The sequence below is a fragment of the Neofelis nebulosa genome, chromosome 1 (assembly GCF_028018385.1).
Source record: "Neofelis nebulosa isolate mNeoNeb1 chromosome 1, mNeoNeb1.pri, whole genome shotgun sequence".
In the NCBI taxonomy this organism is placed as follows: Eukaryota; Metazoa; Chordata; class Mammalia; order Carnivora; family Felidae; genus Neofelis; species Neofelis nebulosa.
This window is the reverse complement of record NC_080782.1, coordinates 206,861,366-206,887,981: the sequence shown is the minus strand read 5'-3', so window position 1 is coordinate 206,887,981 and position 26,616 is coordinate 206,861,366. Positions and strand designations below refer to the sequence as shown.

Sequence of the window (26,616 nt, the reverse complement as noted above, 5' to 3'; positions counted from 1 at the left end):
ATATTTATTAACAGAGAAAGTAAGGAGGCAATCAAACATTATTTGGCCCTAAATCTCTAATAAATATTTTCAGCCGTCATCTTACTTATGTGAGATAATACAACCTTTTCTGAGCAATCTAGGATTTCGTAGGCTCTAGATGAATATTTAAGAGTTGCTGTGACCTCCATTCCAGAGTAACAGAAGGATCTAGCTAGCATCCCTTGTGGGAAAAGTGATATTGCTGAAATGCTATGGATGGACTGTTAGAGAAAGAGGTCAGGGCCATGCTGTTTGGATATCTTTGAAAGATACCTTTTTGAAAGAAAGGACTATGATGAGGAGGCATGGTGTTCTCTCCTGAGTATGAAGCTGGCTTCAAGTTGCTTCCACTATTGCCTCTTGCCATTGATGATCATTCTTTTCCTCCTTTGGGGAAGTAAGAGGGAGATGATACTGTCTGAGTGGTTTCTGTTGAAAAAAAGAAAGAATGGAAAGATGAGCTACCTAATATTAATTAGGAAATTGCCGTGGTAACAGAAATAGAAGTGTGGGTTGTCTTGAGCCTATCAGTGGATCAGTTTCTGGAGATAACAATGATGATAAAATGTTTTGGAGACATTCAGGTTTTGTTGATCATTGCAAAAAACATAGGATGTCCAGGAGCCTAGGTTCTGTTTTTTTTGGTTCTGTATATTTGTATACATTTTAGTAAGTCAGTTAACTTTCTTATAAATTATTTTCTTTCTTTAGTTAGGATAAAGATATCTGATCTCCCTATTTCACAAATTCATTTATTGTAAAAAGAAAATAAAGGATCTAAAATGTTCTAAAAACTTAAAGCATTATTGTCAATGATATATTGTATAAGGGAGAGACCATGTTGTTAAAATTTGGCCACTGTTACTAGATGGCCACATTAACACTGAAGTTCACAGTAAGTCCTACGCAGTTCATTCCAAAAAGGTTAGGAGAATACTGATGAGTGCTTATTGTTGAGCTTGGAAGTTAATAACACACTAAGACCTACTATTAATACTCTAAAAACTGCAAAAATGTATACTTGGCAATAGGTTTTGGCCAGTTGACACTCAGTTATTTTCAGCTGGCTGAACATGGCTAAATTTTTAATTTTGTATTTTTTATATTAAAAACCTTTTTGAATGTTTTAATCAAGATCATAGTTAGTCTTTTATTTCAGCTAGTCTAATTAGCTAATGGAGCATGCTCTAGCAGGTAGGCTAAAATGATCAGATAACATAATAATAATTAGGTCAAAATATATTTCCTAGCAATCATTCCATCAGATATTTTAGTCCTCACCAGATACTTTTAGACATTCATGTCTGAATGTCTATTTTAGATTAATAATCACTTCATTTTTATGTTATCTTGACATTAAACAGACTCTTTATTTTTGAAGATGATTTACATTATGTCTTGATGACAGTGTAACTAGTTCAAGGTATGTTAGTGTTATTCTGCTCTTACAGTTGCTAAAAATATAATTTAATATCATGATCCTGTATTAAATTAGTGTATATTTTGATTCATAAAATAATTCTAAGAACAATTATGTGAAAGTGAAAAGGTTTAATTTTTCAAGGATTGTATTACTCAGAAATACTAATGAACATGGCTGTTAGCCAAATTCTTGCTTCAATCCTTGCTTCACCTGTATAGCGTATTAAATCATAGAAACCTCAAATAATATTTGTAGCAATAAGCATGTAAGTAATTAGTTTTATCCATTGTAAATTTCATTTTGCTAATAAAAATCATTTAAATCGTTTATCTGTGTGGAGTCCCTTCTTCCTTTTTTCTTTTTTAATTTTTTTTAGGCCTTTGTTTTTTTCTATGGCATTAAAGGTACAAGTGGCAACACTATTGAACCCACAGAGAACTGTGGTCACACCCACACCTGCTGTGGAGCATCTACTGAGAAGCTGACGTGTCATGACACATAGGTGGCCGGGCCCCACCCAGGTCAAAGTCTTACTTTGCATAAGGAGGGAACCTTCTTATAGGTAATATGAAGATGCTGAGTCATGGGCTGGGTTGTGGTTGCCTGTTCAATTTACCTTCAGAGTACAACCTGAATTTTCAGGTAATCTGCCCCATGGGGGGGGCTCGTTGGCAAGGATGGACTGGTGCTGGAATGGGACATCATGCACAGTTCCCACTGGTTCACATTACCCTCCACCTCCACAATACCTGAGTTCTGGGTGCTAAGGCCACCTTGTTGGTTTTGGGCTTCTGGTGGATGAAGCCACATTCTTTATGCATGGTTTATGTGTCAGGGTGGAAAATGTTAAACCAGAAGTTCTACATGGGCTGGCCCATATGCAAGATGTTCACCTCTTCTAGTTACTAGAAGGGTTGTAGCATCAGGTAAGTCCTGGTGGATCTGACAGCCAGATACCCAGCACCCAGGACAGTGGCTCCACCACTAGGTTGATCTTGGGGGGTTCCCAGCTGGCAGCAGTAGGCTGCTTAGGTAGGGTACTCGCTTAAGAAACTGCGGCTTCTCCTGAAGCTTGTGCACCTGGCTATTGGACTGGCTGACCCTCTGTCACAGGGTCTTCAGCTCCTAGTTCTCCACCTGCTTCTTCAGGCAGCTTGCCTGGCTCTTGTTCTGCTGAGAGAAGCAGGAGGAATACATACAGCAAGTTGATGAGTTGGCAGGCCCCAACACTAACAGGGTGATCTTGGTGGTCGACATGGGGCTGGCCATTGCTGTGCTCAGTCTGCACAGTTACCATGAATGGTTTCAGCGTGACATCTGTCAGAGGGGTAGAGGGGCTCTTGGATGGTTTCTGAGACATTGCTTTGAGCAGCAACCTCAGGTGTTCTGGGAAAAGCTCTTCTTGTACCCCAGGATAGTCCTGCAACAGCCAGGCTAATGCTGTTGAAGCCAGTCTCCTTGTCTTTCAGTTGGCAGGCTCTGAGTGTACTTGGAGGAGAGACTGTAAGAATGAAGAGAGCCAATAAATTTGTATGCCCCAGATGCTGTAGGGGAGTAAAGTCACCCATAGAAGGGGGTGGTGTTTTCACTGCCAACATCTACAGAATATGTGTTTGCTTCTCCTTGGCTTCCTGACCCTGTGGGGGCCAATCTCCTAGAGTTCCTTTCAGAAACTGTTGTGCCTGCTCCTGACTAGTGACTCCCTGGGCTACCCTGGATGCAATGTCTAGTCCCTTCCCCTTAACGTACATTGTTTCAAATGTCTTTTCATATAATCTCCCACTACATTTTATTGTTGCTATACTCTAATGTTTCATTTTGAAAAAATTAAAATTTTTTTCTAAAAGTACAATTAATTTTGCATGAAGTACCTAGATTCTTTTCTGTAGAGCTCTTATAAAGATACTTTTATTATATATAATTAATATCAAAATTATAGTCATTCCCTATTACACTTTTAAAGAATATCATCCATAATACAAAAAAGTAAGACCTAATTCTACAGTTAAAATCCTTAGTTTAGTGGAAGGAAGTCTGCATCTTGCCATGAAATTCAATAGATGTGGAATAAAAGAATAAGACAAAACTAATTATCAATGATAGTGAAAATATTTTAATTGGAAAATGTCATAAAGTCGTGCAAATTTCAGTGCTTTCCTCCCTTGTCCACATCTAATGAAAAATCAGAAAATGAATCATGAAAACAACTAAAATATCATGCTAAATAATTTCAAAAGAAATTTTTTTTTCTCAGTGACTTAGTAAAATTTTTATAATATTTGCATTTTAACTGACATATTAAGTTTTATTTTTTGGAATATTTAATGCCAAATAAAAAAATAAAACATTAACTAGGTTATTATAGGCTCTCTGGGAAGTTTCTTACATGCATTAGTGTAGGAGTTAGTTATTCAGAATGCAATGGAAGCTCCATTGAAAATTTCTCCTCAGGGAAATTACCTTATAAGTTCTGTGATTTTATAAGATGGTTTTGGCCAGTGGTGAGAAGGGTAGTTTGGTTCAGGAAGAATCTGAAGGGATGGAAACACATGAGAGGGCTTCAACACTCTAGCCAAAAATTATTAAGGCTTAAATCTTGTAGGTGGTGGTGATGTAAATTGATAGTAGAGATAGTACAGAAGGCGATGTAAAAGGACTTGGCTACCAATTGATTTGGTAGAATAAATAGATTATTTTTTTCTCCCACAATATTAGAAGGATAAAGTATAAACCAAGATAAGTAACAGGCTTGAATGTGGATCAAGTGGGAGGAAATACTTATTTAGTTGGATAAAAATGGAATCAGAGGCATTGCCAGTGTGCAAAATAATAAATAAAAATATCTCAAGCCATGGCATTAAATAAATTAGGGATTGAATAGCGAGGAATAGCAAGAAGACCTAATACTATCCAGAATTAGGACAAAATTAAAACAGCACGTGGAAGATTGCCAAGGGGCCAACTCTACAGATTACAATGCCTTAGGAGACAGAGAAAAAAGGATGGAAAATTGAGGAAAGATAAGGTGATTTGTTTAGAAGTAGGCTGAACTTAAAATGATTGTAGTGGATATTTGAAGATTTAGTGGGAAAATGTTGGTATGGCCACGTGGAGAGGAGGTGATAACAGAAGAGGAGCAAGAGGAGTAGGTCACTTCCCTGAAGAGTTTGGAAGAGAAAATGTGGAAGCCCTTTAAGGTGTACTGCACTTTTTGCCACTCCATTCTCTCCAGGTTGAGGTTAGCGTATGTTCCAGTAGAAAGGACAAAACTGTGAGGAGGAAACACTGACAGTCTGAGGAGTAGAATGTGGATATTCAGAGCACACGGAGTTCTCAGAAAGGACTTCCATAGCAAAGTGGCAGATTTGGGTTTAATCCTTTCAGATTTGTTACAGGTGGGTCATAAACAATAGGACAGAAGGGGAGAGGTGCTGCCTGTCTTCTTTTTGTAACTTCAAACATACTCTCCCTTGTCTGCATCCTCCCTGTTGGAGGAGGGCGGGGAGAGAGAACATGTATGAATGGCCTCTATGGGCCGTTGGGAGGCACCAGCAGGAGATGTGTGCAGGTTGGGAGAAGTGAGAAGGGCCGGTTATTGTGTGGCTCCCTGCTTGCTAGTGTGCAACCAGTTGGCCAAATTCCCCGAAAGCCAGCTGTGGTCTGACCGTCCTCAGACGCTTAACTCTGAATTTTGGTTAAGATCTAGGGGTTAGGAAGTCTCCAAATAGTTGCACCAGTCCTCCTGCCACATCTCTTTAGGAAATTAATTCCCCTACTAATCTTTCCTCACATTTTCTGATTTCGAATGTGTCATCTGTTTCATGTTAATATCACAACTGATAAAGGTGCTGTTCAAGATTAGAAAAAAAAACAGAGGAAGGAGCCGCAAGTCTGCAAAGTCTCTTGAGTACAATGAGTCAGAGTATGGGTTCTGGATGAGAGGAATATAGAAGGGTGGAAAGTTTTGTTTAGGGGAACTTGTCAGAAGTCAGGTTTTTTTTCTTTTGGATGGTATCTAGGCTATTCTTCATAAAAATTCTGTCATCTTGTAGCCTTTACATATATTTCACATAATTCTCAACTTGAAACTTGGTTCTTGAGACTTAACATGATCACATGTGGTTTAAAAAGACAGTCACAAACCTCTCACGGTTTGCATAGCCCTGATAGATAGGAAGTATAAAATTTAAATAAAATAAAACACTCTAGCCTAGAAACCATCTCCTCTTGTCATACAGATTTTTATCCTGATGGGAGTTTTGGCCAAATTATAATAAATTGGATCACCTTTGAACCAAGCTATAATTATATAGTCATTAAGCAAATATTTATCAAGACAGTTGTGGCATTGGAGATAATAGAAAATAAGATGGAAAATGTCCCTATACCTATGTGCCTTTTAGTATACTGAGAGAAAAAGAGAACAAATGGTAAATGGATTAATAAGGTAATTTTAGCTTTTGTTGAATTCTATGGAGAAAAGACCCCACAGCAATACGATGGCTAAGGAAGATTTTGCTAACATCACAGCTGAGGCCTAAAGGAAAATAGCCATGCACACATGCTGTGCTTTAAGAAAAGAGAAGGGCTGATGCAAAGTGCTGTGTCAAGAAAGCTTTGGTGTGCTAGAGAAGCAAGAAGGATGTGGCCAGAACACTAAGCATTAAGAGACCGGGCCAGAAAAACAGTTTGGAGACAGATCACCATGACCTTTTAAGTCTTGGTAAGGGGGTTGGAATTTATTCCAAATGTACAGAAAGCTCCTGAAGAGTTCATGAACAGTGGCGACATTATTTGTTTTAATTTTTAAACATATGCTGTGGGAATAATAGATTGCAGGTAGAGAAGAGTAGGAGCAGAGACTACTGAAATTATTTGCAAGACTGTCAGTAATAATAGTGATATATGGATGTTTACTCTTGCAAATCAGAGCATTGTCTCATTTAACCTCAAAATGGCCTATGTTTTAGGGTGCTATTATTACAGTCTGGAAATGAAGCTGTGCACAGACAGTAACCTCTTTGACATCAGCCATAGCAGCTTCTTACTAGATACATCTACTGAGGCAAGAAAAACAAAAACAAAAAATGAACTATTGGGACCTCATCAAGATAAAAAGCTTCTGCACAGCAAAGGAAACAATCAACAAGACTAAACCTTTGGAATGGAAGAAGATATTTGAAAATGAAATATGTAATAAAGGGTTAGTATCAAAAATATATAAGGAACTTACCAAACTCAACACCCCAAAAGCAAATAATCCAGTTAAAAATGGACAGAAGACATGAATAGACATTTTTCTAAAGAAATGCAGATGGCTAACAGATACATGAAAAATGCTCAACGTCACGTGTCATCAGGGAAATGCAAACCAAAACTACAATGAGATATCACCTCACACCTCTCATAATGGCTAAAATTAACCACACAAGAAACATTAGATGTTCGTGAGGGTGCAGAGAATGGGGAACCCTCTTACATTGTTGGTGGGAATTGCATTGTTGGTTGGTGGTGCAGCCACTCTGGAGAACAGTATGGAGTTTCCTCAAAAAGTTAAAAATAGAACTACCCTATGATCCACCAGTTGCTAGGTATTTACCCAAGGATACAAAAGACTGATTCAAAGGGATACATGCACCCCAATGTTTATAGCAGCATTATCCACAATAGCAAAATTATGGAAAATGGAAAGAGTACAAATGTCCATCGATTGATGAATGGAGATATATATATATATATATATATATATATATATATATATATCAGCCTATCAGCCATCAAAAGGAATGAAATCTTGCCATTTGCAGCAACATGGATGGAGCTAGAGGGTATTGTGCCAAGTGAAGTAAGTCAGAGAAAGACATACCATATGATGTCACTTATATGTGGAATTTGAGAAACAGGACAGATGAATATAGGGGGAAGAAAAAGAGCCAGAGGGGAGGGGATGAGGCAAACCATAAAACAAACTCTTAACAATGGAGAACTAACAGTGTTGCTGGCCACAAGGTGGGCAGGGGGATGAGCTAAATGGGTGCTTGGTATTAAGGAGGGCATCTGTTGAAATGAGCACTTGTAATAAGTAAGTGATGAATCATTAAATTCTACACCTGAAACTAATATTGTACTGCATGTTAACTAACTGGAATTTAAATAAAAACTTGAAAAAAATGGAAATGAAGCCATGGAGGTACAGAGAAACTAAGCAAGTTGCTCTACATCATAAAGTTAGCATGTGATGGGGCCCAAGAAAAACCAAGTATTCGGACACCACAGCCTTCTTCACCACCACATGGTGCTCATAACTTGGAATTGATATTCATTAGAGTTGGCTATAACCCAATTAGCAATATGAGAGTCTTCGAAAATAATCTTCTTATGTGAAACCCAGTGTTGGTGAAAAATACTACAGATAGAAAATACTAACATTTACAACAATGAAAGATGAGATAAGACAGTGAATAATCAAACCTTAAGATTTTCATGACAAGCTGTTTCCTTATGAAAACTTTCCTATCTGTATTTTAGCTAGCCAACATTTATGTATCTCACCTCTATTTTTCTTGCAAACATCTATTTTAAGCCATATATACATTCAGAATGCTAGATTAGTTGCAAAATGTGTTAATATTGAAATTTCAGTGATATCATCTAAAAAGCTTACAGAGTCCAATATAGATGTTCCCCACATATAAAGATTAAAATATATCCTTACTCCAATGACTCTTCAGCCAAGAATTTTCCTTTTTAAAGCACTTCCAAAAATAAAATTTGGATGAGTCTTACAATGCATACTTGTTCTGGTAACATAAATGGCAAGTGAAAAAGGGGTGGTGAATGACTAACAACAGGTTCATTAAAGATGACAATATGTGGTTTAGTAACTTCTGGCCAAGAAATACGCCTCCATACAAAGTAATAATGACCCCAAAATAGCTGAGCGCTCAGAAGTCTGGAGATACACAGATACAAGTTAACTACATGACCTAAAATGTGTTCATTTGCTTTGGTCCTTCTAAACCTAATACTGTGAATCTGTGCACAAGTGATTTGAACAAGGAGGATAGTAACAGTTGTGAAGATGACCAAATTGGTACTAGACCCTATCTAGGAAATAGATGCTGATAAGTTTCTCTGAAATGTCTGAGGAGATTCATTAAGCGCTTTTTTTTTTTGAAACATAGATGAAATGAGAAAAGTCATTCAAATTTTTATCATAAATATACCTCAAGATAGAATCAAGACCATCTTTAATGTACAGAAAAAGTAAAGCTTTGCCTGTACCTCTTTTAAATAAGAATTCCTTTGAAATGGTAATAATGTAGCTAAAGAATTTCTGAGTAATATAAAACTTAAAGCAATGTGTGATTTCACACAACAGCTGTACCTATTTTATTAACAGGTCCTAGAAATTTATACTGGCCTTTAACAAAATAACTTCTAGCAATTCTTCATACGTTTGACACATAGTTTTTATTTCTCTATGTTATACCTCCACATTAGAAGCCACAAGACAATTATAAAACGTCCAGATTAAAGAGCAAAATCTATTTTTACACTGTTTGAAAGGTCTACTACCCATATGAATTTAGAATTTTTTTTTTTTTGGTTTTCAAATTGGAAACTTAGAAAATCTTATGTTGAATTATTCTTTAAAAAAGCAATACATTCAGTAATTGACTAGTAAAATTAAGTAATAAGAATGTTTAAAAATTTCACTCAGATTTTAGTACTTTGAAACAGGTTTTAAGCAGTAAGTAAAGAAATGGAATAGTAATAGAAGTTAACTCTTATGTAATATTTTAAAATGCATTATTTTCCTTAAAAGCAATATTTATGAATAGTTAAAATAAAAATGCATTGTTCATTGTTCTCTCTCATGGCACCAATGTGTATTGGCGATTTTTGTTTTTTGGGTTTTTTTTTTAAGTAGAGGAAGTGAGAGGCACCTGGCCAGCTTAGTTAGTTAAGCATTCTTGACTCTTGATTTCCATTCAGGTCATGGTCTCACACTTGGTGAGATCAGCCCCGCATCAGGCTCTGTCCTGCCAGTGCAGAGCCTGCTTGGGATTCTCTCTCTCCCTCTCTCTCTCTGCCCTTCCCCTTCTTGCTTTCTCTCTCTCAAAATCAATAAATGAACATTCTTTTTAAATCTTAAAGAAACATAGAAGGTGAAATCGTCTTATCAAAACTACCGTTGTAAAATTCTATGGCCACTTAGAGTTAACAGAAAAAAAAAAACGGACTTTAGTAAAAGCTCTCAAAATATGGAGTAAATGCTATTTGAATACAGAAGTCAAAATATTTAAATCATACATTTTACATCAAATAATGTCCCACAGTTTTAAAGAAAAAAAAAACTTAGAAACCAAGCGAATATCATGTTGGGATTTAGGGAAATAAAATTTGATTTTTAAAGACATTAAACTGTCCAATTTAAATTCTTTTTTTTTTAAAAAAAAGCTTATTTATTTATTTTCAGAGAGAGAGAGAGTGTGCACAGGAGGGTCAGAGAGAGAAGGAAAGAAAGAATCTCAAGTTGGTCCTGCACTACCAGCGCAGAGCTGGATGTGGGGCTCACTCTCAGGAACGGTCAGATCATGACCTGAGCTGAAACCAAGAGTTGGGCGCTTAATCAACTGAGCCACCCAGGCACCGGAAACTGTCCAATTTAAAACAGAGATAAGTTCAATTCAAACAGAGACAGGGACAAAGATTAAAAACAAAACATATCCATTGTGTTTATATCCACTGTTGCTTTTTTCCTTTTTTAAAATCCATTTTAATTTTTTTTTAATCCGACTATAGTTGACACACGACTTCGTTACACTAATTTCAGATGCACAACCTAGTGATTCAACATCTCTCTATATTATTCTGTGCTCACCAGAAGTGTACCTACCGCAACCATCTGTCACCATGCAATGTTGTTTCTTTTTTCTATTACTCTTTTCTCTCACTCAGGACTTAGCAGAACCCTTCACAACATTTGTAAGGCATATCCAATGGGAATAGATAAAACTATTTTCGAATGACTAGTCTTCTCTTGAAAAAACTTTACTGTAAAGCTCAAGCTAAAAGTTGTTCTTGGGGCATGAATTGAATTGCTGTTTTAGATGCCCAGTGGCACATGTGGATGGAAGGCCCTTCCATCCCCACATGGATGGCCCCACATGTAAGATTGTGGCAGGAAAGAACAGGACCTTTGGGGTCAGACTTGTACTTTAATCCTGGAGCAAAGGTAACAACTGCCAAACTTTAAAAAAAAACAATTTAAATTAAGAGATTGGCAGTTTTTTTGACAAATTATTTAAATCCAAATGACTCCAGAAAAACTGCTTCTTTTTATCGGCAACTAAGTTGTTTACTTGTAAAATGGTTTAGTTTAAAAATGATATGCAGGGGGCGCCTGGGTGGCGCAGTCGGTTAAGCGTCCGACTTCAGCCAGGTCACGATCTCGCGGTCCGTGAGTTCGAGCCCCGCGTCAGGCTCTGGGCTGATGGCTCGGAGCCTGGAGCCTGTTTCCGATTCTGTGTCTCCCTCTCTCTCTGCCCCTCCCCCGTTCATGCTCTGTCTCTCTCTGTCCCAAAAATAAATTAAAAACGTTGAAAAAAAAAAAAGAAAAAAAAAAAAATAAAAAATAAAAATGATATGCAGGAAAAGTTTGGAAACCATAAAAAATTACATTTTTCTCTAGATTATGAAGACTTACTGTAAAGCTCTATTATATTGAGTCCAAAATGCACAAATTCAGTCTTGTCTAAATCCTAGAACGCATCTCCAATTAGAAGAAAATGCTGTTGAAATGATAAAAAGTTACTCTTTATCAGTAATGTTGAATAGATAATTTGTTGTAAACACTCGCATATCAAATGTTTTATCATCTTTTATTCCTTCCTTTCTTCCTACCTTCCTTCATTTGTTCATTTAATGTGTATTTATGTTCAATATACATCTGGATGGGAGATTGACATTTTAAAAGATATGCAAGACATAACATGACAAGGATTTTAGCTGAAAAAAAAGCAAGATAAAGAAATGCTATTACTGGGAGAGAATATTCAGACAAATTTGTTTTCCGTGGTTTGTTCAGTCACTCATTTATTCATTCAACAAACATTTATTGGACTTTTATTATATGTTAAGCACATATGTGTCCAAATGAGCCCAAATTGTGTCCAAATGAGCCCAAATCTGTGATTGTCATTTACTACTTTATCGGTGCCTTTTTGCTTTACTTATTGTATCTCACATTTACCTTACTTTGAGCCAAAACTTTTATACGAATTTTTAAAACGGGGAAAGGTCTGCTTTGTCTTCTTTGCTCAGCTTTTGGTTTTTTTTTTTTTTTTTAATTTTTTTTTCAACGTTTTTTATTTATTTTTGGGACAGAGAGAGACAGAGCATGAACGGGGGAGGGGCAGAGAGAGAGGGAGACACAGAATCGGAAACAGGCTCCAGGCTCCGAGCCATCAGCCCAGAGCCTGACGCGGGGCTCGAACTCACGGACCGCGAGATCGTGACCTGGCTGAAGTCGGACGCTTAACCGACTGCGCCACCCAGGCGCCCCAGCTTTTGGTTTTTAAATAATCTGCCAAACACCTTGATGTTTTTGAAGCCCTGCCTTGTGATTGAGAGTGTTCCCAAAAGAAATTCTGCTTTTTTGTTTTTTAAAGTTGTAGTTATTTATTTAGAGAGAGCAAGCACAGGTGGGGGGAGGAGCAGAGAGGAGAGAATCCTAAGCAGACTCAGACCACTAATTAGCGCAGAGCCGGACGTGGGACTTGAACTCATGAACTGTGAGATCATGAACTGAACTGAAGTCAAGAGTTGGATGTTTAACCAACTGCATCACCCAGGTGCCCCAAGAAATTCTGCTTCTTAAATTCAACCCTGTAGCTAGGGATTCCACCACATAAAGATATGTCCCAATGCCTGCCTGCATCTATAAATTGTCTGTACTAAAATTCCTTTTCGCAAGCCCCACAGAAAAGTATAAGTGGCCAGTATGCAAAATGTTATACATCTTAATGCAAAATGTTCTGCGTATCTAAGATTTAGTTCATTTTACTTAATTAAGAGGAGATATACCATTTATTTTATAAACAATAATAATTTAATGGGTTCAATTTGATAAGACATTTTAGATTGACTTTTTTATTTTTATTTTTTTTTAATTTTTAAAAAGCTTTTATTAACAATTATATTAATTCCAGTTAACTAACATACAGTGAAATAATAGTTTCAGGTGTACAATTCAGTGATGCAGCACCTACATATGATACCCAGTGCTGATCACAAGTGCACTCCTTAGTCTCCATAACCTATTTGACCCATCCCCCCACTCACCTCCCCTCTGATAACCATCATTTGGTTGTCTATAGTTAAGAGTATGTTTCTTAGTTTGCCTTTCTCCCTTTTTTCCCCCTTGGCTTGTTTGTTTTGTTTCTTAAATTACACATATGAGTGAAATCATATGGTATTTGTCTTTCTTTTACTGACTTATTTCACTTAGCATAATACTCTCTAGCTCTATCAAAATCATTGTAAATGACTAGATTTCACTGTTTTTTTTTTTTAATGTTTATTAGTTTATTTTGAGAGAGAGAGACAGAGAGATAGAGGCAGGGAGAGAGAGAGTGCACGCATGATTGGGGGACGATCAGAGAGTTAGAGGGAGGCTGAGAATCCGAAGGCAGGCTCCAGGCTATCAGCACAGAGCCCAATGCAGGGCTGGATCTCATGAACCTGTGAGATCATGACCTGTGCCAAAATCGAGTTGGATACTTAACCAGTTGAGCCATTCAGGTGCCCCAACTGTATTCTTTGTCATGGCTGAGTAATATTCCAGTGTGTGTGTCTGTCGCTCTGTGTGTGTGTGTGTGTGTGTATACACCACACTTTCTGAGGAACTTCCATAATGTTATCCAGAGTGGCTGCACCAGTTTGCATTTGCACAAACAGTGCAGGAGGGTTCTCCTTTCTCCACATCTTCACTGACACCTGTTGTTTCTGATGTGGTTAATTTTAGCCATTCTGACAGTTGTGAGTTGATATATCATTGTAGTTTGATTTGCATTTCCCTGATGATGAGTGATGTTGAGCATCTTTTCATGTGCTTGTTAGCTACCTGCCTGTACTCTTTGGAAAAAAATGTCTTTTTATGTGTTCTGCCCATTTTTAAAATTTGGTTATTTGTTTTTTGGGTGTCGAGTTTGGTAAGTTCTTTATATATTTTGGATTCTAACCCTTTATCAGATATATCGTTGGCAAGTTTCTTCTCTGATTCCATAGGTTGCCTTTAGTTTTGTTGATTGCTTCCTTTGCTGTGCAGAAGCTTTTTATTTTGTTGAAGTCCCAATAGTTTATTTTTGCTTCTGTTTCCCTTGCCTTCGACAACATGTCTAATAATAAGTTGCTATGGCCAAGGTCAAAGAGATTGCGGCCTGTGTTTTCTAGGATTTTGATGGTTCCCTGTGTCACATTTAGGTCTTTCATCCATTTTGAATTTATTTTTGTGTGTGGTGTAAAATAGTGGTCCAAGCTCATTCTACTGCATGTTGCTGTCTTGTTTTCCCAACACCATCTGTTGAAGAGACTAGCAATTGACAGTTTTTTTTAATTGGTGCTTTTAGATATTGTTTCTCTTTCTTCTATCCTGCATTGTTTCCAGTTAAACATCTTTGGTCAGCCTTATTTTTGTTCGTCGATACATAATGTGTCTTTGTTCTCTGGCTGTGCTTAAGATTTCTCCTTGTCACTGGTTTTGAACATTTTATTATATTATGACTCATGGCAGTTTTCTTCATGTTTATTGTGCTTGGGGTTTGTTGAGCTTCTTGTGTCAGTGGATCTACAATTTAATGGAGTTTGGAAAACCTCCAGCCATTGTCTCAAAATTTTTTCAGCCTTATACCTCCTCTCTTTCAGACACTTTGATTATAAGCATACAAGGCTACTTGAACTTGTTCCACAGCTAATTAATTCATTCTCTTTTCATGTTTTAATATTCCTTTTCTCTATGTTTCATTATGGGAACTTTCTATTACAGTATGTTCAAATCTACTAACATTCCGCAAAGTCTATCTGATGTTAATCTCATTCATTGTAGTAGTTTCCATCTCAGCCATGGGAGATTTTAACAGCAGAAGTTTGAAGGCATTTTTTCAAGTATTTTGCATGTTTCCACTTAAATTTTTGAACATATGGATTACAGTTATAATAACTGTTCTAATGTCTTTTTCTACTAATCCTTACATCTGTGTTACTTCTGGGTCCATTTATTAATTGTCTTTTCCCTCATTATGAGTCATGTTTTTCTGCCTTTTTGCATGCCTTATAATCTTTGATTGGATGCCAAGCATTATGGATTTTAATTTGTTGCATTCTAGATATGTTTATATTTTTATAAATCATCTTGAACTTTGTTCTGGGATACAGTCATGGTTCTTGGAAACAGTTTGATCCTTTTATGATTTGTTGGGCTAGAGCAGATAAATATTTAGTCTAGGGCTAATTATTCTCCACTACTCGGGCAAAACACTTCTGATGAAACATTTCTAATGCTCCATGGTAATAAGGTTTTCAAGTCTCACTGTTGGGGAAAGGAATTATTCGTGGCCTTCTTTGAGCATTATTGATTCCCCCCTCTAATCGTTTAGGATGGCTCTTTTACCAGCTGTATAGTTTCCTTACAGACATGTGCTGATCAGTACTCTGCTGAATGTTCAAGGTGGACTCTGTGAAGATCTCCTGAGATTGTGTGTGTGTGTGTGTGTGTGTGTGTGTGTGTGTGTAGCTCTTCCTTCTTTGATACCTACCCTGCCCTGTGAGCTCTTGCCCCTTTGGTTTCCTAGCACTCTCAGCTCTGTCTCCTCAACTCAGAAAGTACACCAGACTCTACCAGGACTCCACCAATATACTGCTGCCTGGAATATCTCAAAGGGGAAAACTTGGCGTGACCCTATGGCAACGTCTTGAACTCATAGAAGCTCCCAAATGTTAGGGTGCTTAAGGCCGGAGCTTCATTAGTTTCACATTCAATCCTACTCTGACAACGGTCTCCCAGAATTAGAAAGGATATGAATTTTGGAGAACTCAAGGAAAAAAATAAAGTCTACCTAATCTCTCTCTTATTTATCTAAAAGTAGCTATAAACACTGATTATGAAGTAAAACAAATATTTATGAATGTAAAAGTCATATGGATCATAAAAACTTATGGAGTATTAAAATAGTTTGGATTTAGAAATAAAAAGTTTTGAGCAGGTACTAAATATATAATATATAATAAACTCTTAAATATAATAATGACAAATTTATATTTCATTGAAATTGTATTTCAAAATTGAAAAAATAAAGTTGAATTGTAGACTGAATTGTAGCTACCAAGTTCTGCTCTATCACAACATACTGAGGCATAGTCTAATAAGGAAATTAGTAAATGATTTTGGATATTTGTTTCTGCAAATTATAAAATCACAATGTGCAGAAACAAATATCCACAAAATGTTTTACTAATTTCCTTCATTCCTAGTTCAACTTTCATTCTTGTTATTATTCTAAGAACATTTCCTTTTTATTGGATTCACGGTTCAGCATTCAACTGTGGTGACTTGTGCATTTTTAGGAATTATCTGGGGTTTTTTCTAAGTTATCTGATTTGTTGTGTATAATCACTTATAGTAATCTGTTATCACACTATGTATTTGTGTAGTTATCTGGTGTTTTGTTTTCTTTTCCATTTTTCATTTTTGTCTTTGAATTTTCTCTCTTTTTTTTTCTTGGTTAATGTGGTTAAAGCATTGCCAATTTTGTTTTTTTAAAGCTTGTCATTACTTTCAATGTTATGTTATTGTTTATTCTGGTCTCTGTTTTATGTATTTCTGATTTTTCTTCGTTATTTTCTCCCTCTACTAAATTTCAGCTAAGTTTCTTCTTTTTCTAGGTCGTTATGGTGTAATGTTAATGTTAAGTTGTTTATTTTAACTTTTTTTCATAATACAGACATTTATAGCATAAATTTCACTCTTAACATCTGCTTTTGCTACATCCTATAGGTTTTTGAATGTTGTGTTTTCTTTTTCTTTCATTTCAAGGCATATTTTGATTAGCCATTTGATTTCTTATTTGGTCCATTGCTTGTGCAGTAGTGTGTTGTTTAATATTTACATATTAAATATTTAATATTTGCATTGTATATTTTCCAGTTTTGTTTTATTGTTGATCTTTAGTTTTGTACCCTTGTGGTTGGATAAGATGCTTGGTATGATTTCAGTCTTTTTAAATTTATAATATTTGCTAGGTCTCTTTTTATGTTATTTAACCAGTGGATTCTTCTGTGTGTACTTGAGGAAAATGTGTATTCTATTTTCTTGGGTAAAATGTTTTATATATATCTTTTAGAACCATGTATTCTGGGGGCACATGGCTGGCTCAGTGAGAAGAACATGTGACTCTTGATCTTGGGGTCATGGGTTTGAGTCCCATGTTAAGTACAGAGATGACTAGAAAATAAATTTTAAAAAGTCAAAAAAAAAAACATATATCCTGCAGTATGCTTCGAGTAAAAAATGTATTTACTGAAAAAAAAAGTAACTGAGTGTGCTCATTTACAGTGAAGTATATCAGAGGGAAGGAAATGGGGGGATGGGTGAAATAGGTGAAGGGGATTAAGAATACACTTATGATGAGCACTGAGTAATGATGTATAGAATTGCTGAATCGCTATGTTTTACACCTTAAACTGATATGACATTGTGTGTTAACTATACCTGAACTGAAATAAAAAACTTAAAAATTTTGGAGAGATCATTGTGGAGAGATCAAGACATGCATACAAATGACTGGAAATGGAAAATGACTTTAAGGAAAGCTTTCTAATGACTTTAAGGAAAGATTTTTCATGGGGATCTTGGTGTATCTCACCAAGTACCAGTCGTTTAAATTTTGGAGCTTTGGGTTAATGTTTTACCTAAATTGTAGTGTCAAAATTCTGTTGTTCATTTGATACATTTATTAGGAAAATAATCATAGCCACTAGGTTATGCCCACAATCACCATGCCCCCAGATTATTTTTCATGAGTTTCTCACATTGCAATATCCGTCAATTTTATTGAAATATAATTTAATTATGGTAAGATGCACCTGTTTTCAATATAATGGCATGTGCGTTTTGGTAAATTTATGCACCTGTGTAAGATGACCACAGTCAAGGAGTAGGTATTTCTATCACCAAAAATTCCCTTGTGCAAGTAACTCTCACTCTCAGACCCAGGCAAATGTTGACTTATTTCTATAATTATAAATCAATTTTGACTGTTTCAAAATTTTACCTAGATGAAATCACATTATTTGTACATGAAAAATGCAGACTTAATGCTTTTTATTAATATGATCTATGTTTATTTTAAGTTCAAATTTATTTGAGTTTATTTTAAACTCAAATAATATAAAGCAGGAGAAAATAAGATTTCCAGTATCATTCCAAACCATACCACCCAGTTTTATTCATGTTATATAAGAACATGATAATTATTTATTTCTTGATAAATCTAGATAAATTTCTATCATTTAGGTTGTTTTAATGTTTACTGTCTTCCCTGAATTAGTGCATGTTTTCAGTGTTTGCCTATTTCTATCCAGCTAGAAGGAGAATTTTTTTTTTTTTGGTAGGCTACCGAATCAAAGTGTCTTTCCTACGGATTTTTAGAAGTTATTCCATTTCTTCTGGCATTGATTGTTGCTTGGGTAATATCTGAAATTAGTCTAGATTGAATTTTTCTTTCTTTTAGATGATTTATTTTTATACCTGGATGTCAAAAGTATTCCTTTAAGTTTTTTTATTTTTTAATTGAGGTATTATTGACATATAATATTATATTAGTTTCAGGTATAAAATATAATGATTCAATATTTGTATATGCTGTGAAATGATCACTATAAGAAGTCTAGTTTCCCCACATAAAGTTGCATAATATGTGATACCATATTACTGACTATAGTCACTAATGTGTACATTGTATCTAGATGCTTTTTTATTTATTTTATGACTGGAAGTTTGCACTTTTTGGCCATCTCACATTTCATTTACCCTCAACCCCCCTCCTCTCTGGCATCTACCAGTCTGCATCTATGAGTTGTTTTTGTTTTGTCTTGTTTTTTAAATTCTACATGTAAGTGAAATCATATGGTGTCTTTCTCTGTGATTCATTTCCCTTAACATAATATACTCAAAACCCATTTATGTCATTGCAAAAGGCAATGTTTTCTTCTTTTCATGGTTGAGTAATATTCCATTTTCTTTACTCATTTCTTTATTCAATATACCACATTTTCTTTATTCATTTGTAGGAGTGCTGACAGCACTGACTCCATCTTTGGCCCTCCATGTTCCAGGCCCTGACATTGGAAGTTAATGTACGCCCTGACCAGATTGTGAGAAGGCTTGTTCTGATCTTCCCTAGAGTGGCACCACTTTATAACTTACAGAGATGACTCACACACAGTGCCACTTTAGAAACTAGTAGAGATGACTGGCATACAGATGGTGTCACTGTCAATAACTAGTAAAGATCCTCTGGCACAAAGATGGTGTTCACTTTAGATAAGTATTCTTTGATCTCATTATTGAAGAGACTGTCCTTTCCACATTGTGTAGTCTAGCCTCCTTTGTTGTAAATTAATTGGTCATATACACATGGGTTGATTTCTGGGCTCTCTATTTTGTTCCATTAAGTTATGTGGCTGTTTTTATACCAGTACAATACTATTTTTATTACTATGCCCCTTCACCCTATAAAAACTATGGATTTGGGTCCAGACTGTGTAGAGAATAGCACCTAGATTGTCCGTCTACTCACACCTTCTGCCAGTGAGTTACCCTAAATTAAACTCTGTAAATGGTGTGGCATGGCTTTGTTTTTCAATCTGAAAGTATCTCTTCAGTTTGGTGGATACTTTTATGACCCTCTTCCATCTTCTAACACAATTCATTCATTGATGAACACTTTGGTTCTTTCCATATCTTGGCTACTGTGAATAAAACAGCAATAAACATAGGGGTGCATATATCTTTTCAAATTACTGTTTTCATTTCTAGAGATAAATACCTAGCAGTAGAATTATTGGCTCAAATGATAGTTCTATTTTAGTTTTCTGGGGAAACTACTTAATGTTTTTCATAGTGGCTGTACCAGTTTACATTCCCACCATGTAAAGTACATGAAGGTTTCATTTTTTTCCACATCCTCACTGATACTTGTTATTTCTTGTCTTTTTGATAATAGCCATTCTGATAGATACGAAATGATGTCACAGTGTGGTTTTGATTTGCATTTCCCTGATGATCAGTGATGCTGACATTTTTTTCATGTACTTGTTGGTCATCTGTATGCTTTTCTTGAAAAAAATGTCTGCTCAGAGCCTCTGCCCATTTTTGATTAGATTGTTTAGGTTTTTTTAAATTATTGTATGTGTTCATTATATATTTTGGGTATTAACCCCTTATTAATTCTATGATTTGCAAATATCTCATCTCATTCAGTAGGTTGCCTTTCTATTTTGCTGATTATTTCCTTTGCTTGTGCAGAAGCTTTTTAGTTTATATGGTTCCATATGTTTATTTTTGCTTTTCTTGTCATTGCTTTTAGAATCAGATCCAAAATTTATCGCCAAAACTTATATGGAGGTGGTTACAGCTTCTATTTTCTTCTAGGAGTTTTATGGTTTCTGGTCTTATATTTACATCTCTAATCCATTTTGAGTTAATTTTTGTGTATTATGTAAGATATTAATCCAATTTCATTCTTTTGCATGAAGCTGTCCAGTTTTCCCAACACCATTTATTGAAGAGACTGTCGTTTCCACCTTGTATAGTCTAGCCTCCTTTGTTGTAAATTAATTGGTAATATACACATGGGTTGATTTCTGGGCTATTTTGTTCCATTGAGCTATGTGGCTGTTTTTATACCAGTACAATACTATTTTGATTACTATAGCTTTGTAATATAGTTTGGAGGTCCAGAAGCATGATGCTGCTAGTCTTGTTCTTTCTCAAGATTGCTTTGGCTGTTTAGGATATTTTGTGGTTCCATATAAATTTTAAAGTTGTCCTATTTCTGTGAAAAATGTCATTTGAATTTTTAATGGTTTTGTTTTTTATTTTTTATTTTTGAGAGAGACTGAGCATAAGCATGGGAGGGGCTGAGAGAGAGAGGCAGACACAGAATCTGAAGCAGGCTCCAGGCTCTGAGCTATCAGCACAGAGCTGGTCGCGGGGCTCGAACTCACAAACTACGAGATCATGACCTGAGCCAAGATGGGACGCTTAACTGACTGAGCCACCCAGGTGCCTTGAAAATGCCATTTGAATTTTGAAAGAGATTGCATTAAATCTACGGATTGCTTGGGGTAATTTTAACAATATTAATTCTTCCAGTTTGGAAGATAGGCCTGTATCACTATAAACTTCTCTCTTAGAACTGATTTTGCTGCATCCTATAGATTTGGTGTGTTATTTTTGCCTTTTAATTCATTTCAGGGGTTCTTCTTTGATTTCTTGGTTGACCCATTGGTTTCTCAGTAGCATGTTGTTTAATCTCCACATGTTTGTAATTTTTCCTGTGGGTTTTTTTTCCTGTGATTGCTTTCCAGTCTCATACCATTGTAGTCTGAAAAGATGCTTGATATAATTTCAATATTATTAAATCTATTGAAACTTTTTTGTGGCCTCACATTATCTATCCTGGAGAATGTTCCATTTGTACTTGAGAAGAATGTGTATTATTCTGCTTTTGGTTGGAATGTTCTGTATACATCTATTAAATCCATCTGGTCTAATGTGTCTGAAGGCCAATGTTTCCTTACTGATTTTCTGTCTGGATGATCTATCGATTGATCTAAGTGGGGTATTAAAATCCCCTGTTGTCATTGTATTGCTGCTGATTTTTCCCTTTAATTCTGTTAATGTTTGCTTTATATATTTAGGTGCTTCTATGTTGGGTGCATAAATATTTATAGTTGTTATAGCTTCTTACTAGATTGACCCATTTATCACTATGTAATTCCCATCTTTGCTTTGAAGGTCTATTTTATCTGATATTGGTATAGCTTCCTCAGATTTCTTTGCTTTCCATTTGTATGAAATATATTTTTTCATCTCTTCACTTTCAATTTGTGTATCCTTATACCTCAGGTAAGTCTCTTGGAGGCATTATAGATCACTCTTGTTTTTGTTTTGTTTTGTTTTGTTTGTTTTTATTTATACTCTCTATCACTTTTGATTAGAGAATTTAATACATTTACATTTGACTTTAATTACATTTACATGATAGGTAAGTATGTACTTATCACCATTTTGTTCACTGTTTTCTGACTGTTTTATACTTCCTCTCTGATCTTTCTTGTTCTCTTCCCTTGTGGTTTGATGCCTTTTTTGAGATTTCATTCTCATTATCTTTTATTTATCTACCACTGGCATTTGCTTTGTGATTACCACAAGGCCATTGTCTATCAGCCTACATATATACCAATTTATCTTGAGTTGATCACAAGTTAAGTTTGAACACATTATAAAACTCCACATTTTTATTCTCCCTCTATTATGTTTCTGATGTCACATTTTACATCTCTTTAGTTTGTATGTTCATTAATGAATTGTCATAGTTATTGTTATTTTTACTACTTCTGTCTTTTAACTTTCATGTTAGCTCTAAATGATTATTAGTCCAGTGCCTTTACTATATATTTACCTTTACCAGTAAGATTTTTACTTTCTTATGTTTTCATGTTAGTAATTAGTGCCCTCTGTTTTCAACTTAACAAAATCCCTTTAACACTTATTGTAAGGCTGATTTGATGGTGGTGAACTCTTTTAGTTTTTGCTTGTCTGGAAAATTCTTTATCTGTCCTTCAATTATGAATGAAAACTTGCTGGGTAGAGTATTCTTGGTTGGAAGTTTTTTGCTTTCAGCACTTTGAATATATCACACCATTGCCTTCTAGCCAGCAAAGTTTCTGCTAGAAAATGTGCTTATATTCTTATGATGGTTTCCTTGTATATAGTAAGTTGTGTTTTTTTTTTCTTGCTGCTTTTAAGATCTCTCTTTATCTTCAACTTTTGACATTTTAATTATGATTTGTCTTAATGTAGATCTCATTGGGTTCATCTTTTTGGAACTCTCTGGGCTTCCTGGATCTGGAGGTTTGTTTCCTTCCCTGGGTTAGCAAGTTTTCAGCCATTATTTCTTCAAATAAGTTTTCTGTTTATTTCTCTCTCTTCTCCTTCTGGGACCTCTATAATGTAAATGTTGCTCCACTTAACATTGTCCTGTGGATCCCTTAAGATACCTTCATTTTTAAAAAAATATTTTTACTTTTTACTGCTCTGTTTGAGTGAGTTCCACTGCCCTGTCTTCCAGGTTAGTGATCCTTTCCTCTGCTTCATCTAGTCTCCTGTTGAACCCCTCTAGTGTATTTTTCATTTCAGCTATTGTAGTCTTCATATCTTTGACTTCTATTTGGTACTTTACTATGTTTTTTATTTATTTGTTGAAGCTCTCCCTGGGTTCATCTATTCTTCTCCTGAGATGGATGAGCATTTTTATGATCATTACTTTGAGCTCTTTGTCAGGTATATTACTTACTCCATTTCATTAAGGTTTTTTTTCCTGTGGTTTTATCTTGTTCTTTCATTTGGAACACTTTCCTCTGTTTCTTCATTTTACTTGGCTTTCTATATTTTTTATTTATTAGGTGAAGCAGCTATCTCCCCCAGTCTTGAAGGAGTGGTTACAGGAAAACTGAAGTATGATTCAGTCTGCTGTTTGTGTAGTGCCTTGGGGTGGTAGCCTGCCAAGAATTGTGTCTCAGATTGTCTTAGTCCCATAGGGCTCAGAAATGTGTTTCTCTGGCCATCAGAACCAGGCAATCAAAGGATATCCACTGTGTAAACTGTATGAAGCTACCAGCTTTGATGGGACCACAGGTGAATGCCAGGCCAGGGTATACCTACCCACTGGATTTAGCAGGGAAGGGCCATGGTGGAACACATGGCCAGGGTGCTGCCACCTGCCAGGCTTAGCAGGGTGGAGCCTCAGCAGAGTCCCAGATTGGGGCATGCAGTGCTAACAAAGCAGAGGGAGAGTGCAAAAAATGACACCTACCAGTGCCTCCATCCCTGGAGAGAGTTCCAAAAAACCCCTGCCCCTCTAGTAGGTGCTTTGAGATTAGCCAATAATCTCCTTCACATGGGGTCTAAGTACTTTTCAGCCTACTGTTTTTGTACTAGGTCCCAGGATAAGTAAGTCTGTGTGCAAGCCCATTAAGAACAGAGTCTCAGATTTTTATAGCCCTTTATGTCTCCTAGACGTAAGCCCCATTGGTTTTGAAAGCCAGATATTTTGGGGCTTATCTCTCTGTGCAATTCCCATGGTTTGGAGTGTCTGATGTGGTGCTTGAACCTTAACTCCTCAAAGATATGCTCTACATTTGTGAGATCCCTCTCACTTGTGGGGTGTTGCACTGGGGGGTGGGGTTTTGGCAAGACTGTGTCTCTGCCTCTCCTACCTATCTTGATGTGGCCTTTTTATCCTTTGTTGCAGAGGAGGTTTTCATCTAGCTGACAGGTCTTTTTTAGAGAAAATTGTTCTATATGTAGCTGTAAATTTAGTGTATCCATAGAAGGAGGTGAATTCAGGGTCTTCCTATGCTCCCGTCTTGAATTGCCTCCACCTTCCTTTATCTTTACAGTTCAATAGTTAGCCATAATTTATCTTGATGTACTTGTTTTTTATCAGTTTTTTCCATGAAGTATTATGTCTTTTAATCTGCCTAGTCACGTCTTCCTACATTTCAGATCCTTTTTCCTTATATTCATTATCTTAGAGATATTATCTTTATGTTGGATCATTTTTGTCTACTTTAAATAATTTCACCTCCTCACTGGTTATTTCTTTATTCTTGCCTTTTTTTTAACCCATTATGATTATGTCAAATCTTTTCATATTCGTCTATGTCTATTCTCTTCTTTATTATTTTTTAACTTAGTATATTTGTAATGGAATTATTTATTTCTATATTTGTTTCCATAAGTTTACAGTTCTCTCATTCTGATTTTTTAATAATATAATTTTGAGCTTTTTATGTTAATTTTTTAAGTTTCTGTAGCTCTTAGGTAGTGCTTAGGTAGTGCTTTTATTTCTTTGATGATATTTTCTCCCATGCTGAATTCTTTGTCTCTCTTCTGCACATCTCATTTGTTCTTTTTCTTTGTTCATTCATTCCTTCAAATGTGTGTATAGTATGTTTGAAATATTGCCATGCCATTACTTTTCATTTATTTCTCTGATATGGGTATATTTATCCAAACTGGTTTTTTCTGATGAAATATGGGAGATATCCCTTTGATACCCATCTTATTTGAGACTAATTTGCCTTTCCCTACCCCAGTTACCACTTCTTTCTCTTCATTTTCCTGAGCCCTGGCATTTCTGGGGTCCAGAAGGAGAGCTGGTATGGGGCTGGGTTCATCTAAGACTTTGGACTTTCTTGTAAGACCTGATTACTTTTTTGTTAGTAGAACCCACTCTGTACAGACTGAAGTATAACTTTAGTTGGAAAGGGAGCTTAGTCTTCACTTTTCTAGCATTTACCAAGAGGACATTTTCCCCAAATAGACCAGACTACCACCTTATCCACTACCTTTAGAAATAAGAGTAGCTGGAAGGAGTTTTGCTTAGTGATTGGGCCATGAAAGTAGACATGCATGGTTAAGCCACTCTTTCTTTATGGGAACCAAAGTACTTCTAAGAAGCATGAGCTCTGATCTGCTCTTGAACTCTATTAACTTTTATAACAGTGAGACTTCACAGGAGGAGGTCTTCAGATTTCCAGTTCTGGTTGTTACTTCATGGGGAAGTGAGTCTAAATCAATGTGTTGGTATTAGGAAGCCCACTACCTTGCAACTACATGCCACATTCTCCTATGCAGTTTTATCAATAGCAGGGACAATTTTTTTTTATCTCCATACCATGGTTCTTTTGCCTTGTTTTTTTGACAGATTCAGAATCTGATTAAGAAAAAATATAGGTATTGTTCATTGGTCCCTTTATAACCTCCCTCATCTCCTTCCCTGGTAGTGCAATGTCCTGGGGAATAGGAAGCCCCGGATATCCCTCTTATCTCTGCTGTAGTTCACAAAGTGATATGTCAGAGCTTCTATTCATAAAATTGTGCTCCTTGACCTTTTTCATTATTAACTATCTTTCCTCCAAATTCAGAATATTGGAAGATATTAATGATGTATTATTCACTTACCTCTTTTTTCATTCTATTTTGGCAGAGATGGGAACAGTAGAAGGAGCTGAGCACTATTACAAACCCAGAACCTTCCGTTTCTTGTTGTGACTATTATATTTTACAATTTAAGGCATAAAATTGTAACTGTTCCTTTTTTAACTGCTACTGGTATATTTTTTAGCGGATCTCATTGTATTTTGTGCGATTTATTAACTAGTGGATTCAAGGAATTCTGAAAGTTTACTATGCTGTTCCAAAAATTTCCAGATATTACAAAGGATGCAGAAGTTTTAATATACAGATATTCATAAAGTTGTCTAGATATAATTTCCAAAGTCTTATAAGCTTTATGATATCATGAACTTCAGTGAAAGAATTATGTTACAGAAATAGAGGTAGACATTTTGTGTTCTAAATCATCCAAGCAAGATAATCTTGGCTTTTTCTAATTATCCTCCCTTAGCTGTGTCCAGAAAGTATAAGAGCTAATCTCAAAAAGACCTCTCTTAACTATACCTTGATATTTTTAGATGTTGAAATAAACTAGTGATCAAAGATTATGTTAAATAATTGGCAAGTAGTAGCCAAAGGATAAGTAACACCCTAATTAGACTCTCAAGGAAGGTTTAATCTGTGCCAGACTCACCCAGGAATCCTATTACCCAAAAGGTAACTTATTAATGCTAATTATGATTTATTTTTACCTAACTGCAGGGGATCTAATAATGATAGAGCAACATTAAGCAAATAAGACACAGGAAGGGTAGCATAACAAATAAATGAAGGCCCCCAGTCACCTTTGTTTGACCTCCTGAATTTGTTGCTGTCTTTTTGGGTACCAGTTTTATCATTAGAGTTGGGAAATACACAGGTG

At 35.8% G+C, this 26,616-nt stretch overlaps 2 pseudogenes; one reads left to right on the top strand and one right to left on the bottom strand.

Moving 5' to 3' along the window:
- Positions 1-252: 252 nt before the first annotated feature.
- LOC131489274 (small nucleolar RNA U3) lies at positions 253-448 on the top strand (annotated as a pseudogene).
- Positions 449-1,966: 1,518 nt separating this feature from the next.
- Positions 1,967-3,195, bottom strand: LOC131491843 (peroxynitrite isomerase THAP4-like; annotated as a pseudogene).
- Positions 3,196-26,616: the final 23,421 nt, after the last annotated feature.